Consider the following 1,612-nt stretch of genomic DNA (forward strand, 5'->3'; position numbering starts at 1 on the left):
TAAATTTTTATTATATTTCAAATACATTATAAAAATTACTTTTGAATTACACCTTCTAATATTTTGTTTTATGACATTAAAATATTAAATTACCAATACTAGTAATTTTGTAAGATATGAAAATAAAGATATAAAATAGTATGGACAGAATATATTTACATTTAATTTACTTCTATCAGGATAAAATTCTATATATGTCATCGTTGCATGGTCTATTAGACGTTTATATTATATCTGTGTATCTGAAAATAATAAATAGCAAAATATTCGTTAGATCAAAAATTATTAAGTATGTCAGAATATTATGGCACAATCTGTATATGTAAGAGGTTTTTTATATTGAAATTCATCTTGGTATCTTTAAATACGGTTTTGATACTAATTTAAAAGATGATAACTTATTTAATAAAGTTTTCCTCAACATTATCAAAGTTCTTATAATAATATATTCAAAAAGTATAAGGAATTTGAGGTTTTTTTATTTTGCTTTGTTTACTCTAATATGGAATCATGTATAGGAAGAAAGATATTAAATATAATATTAAAAAATAATGACTAATATAAACATAAAATTGCTAATATTTGTACAATATAAAATTGGGTGTTCTATGTCCAATTTGATAATATGGATAAGTGTTTTCGGGAAGAGTTAAAATAATATCTTATTATCCAATAATTTTGGATGTTGTGCAATAGGACTTCAAGGTTAAAAAAGAAATTTCTTCCATGTGTTCCTCATCATTCTTGGGGATGACTGGATTTTTTCTTGTGCTGCATTAGAATATCTAAGTATAAAATAACACAGTATATCCAACTTCAATGCAGTAATTGTTGAACACATTTTTTTTAGTCTTATTACTTTCTGGAAGTTTCTTCTAATAGGTTTGTGTTGACTCAGTAGATTATGATTAATTTTTCTTTCAGCAATTTTAATTGAAAATTAATTACTAAAATTATTTTTAACTTATATTAAAAATAATTAAATTAATATTAAACTGTGTAAGTTTTGCTACATGTTCTAATATGAGTTATGCTAAGAATTAGTAAGTTTTGGTTATATATAAGTAGAATTAATTTTTTCTTATTTAAAAATTCTGTGTGTCATCTAAAAGTAAAAATATATTAACTCATCGTTAAACAATTTTAATTTTGTGACATGAGTTTTATAATCAATGTTAAATTATAAGTAAAACCATTATAATCTCCAGTGGTGCTCAAAAAAAAGTTAAAAATATTAAGGAGTAAAAAATTATTTATTTAAAGTTCTTTTTGTTTAAAATCTAATATACATTTATTGAAATCAGTTTAATATTTCCTTGAAAAAAATATCTGAATAGCCTTTCCTTTTATTAATAATAATTAAATTTGTTGGACAATTTTCTCAGTGGTCCAGCAAGAAAAAAAATCTTAAATTAAATGAGGGCCTTCTGAGCCAGGCCGACACTGCACAAGATGATTATTTTGCCAATGTTTTCATCTCGTTAGCTTAACGCGTATCCTGCAAATACAAATGTATTGTTTTATAAATACAAAATGAAGTTTTTTTAAAAATTTGAATTAATTTTATATGTACTTTTTAGAATATGAAAGCATATTCCAAAAAAAATAAAAA

This window comes from Daktulosphaira vitifoliae, unplaced genomic scaffold (genome assembly GCF_025091365.1).
Source record: "Daktulosphaira vitifoliae isolate Bord-2020 unplaced genomic scaffold, ASM2509136v1 Scaffold_1, whole genome shotgun sequence".
Classification (NCBI taxonomy): domain Eukaryota; kingdom Metazoa; phylum Arthropoda; class Insecta; order Hemiptera; family Phylloxeridae; genus Daktulosphaira; species Daktulosphaira vitifoliae.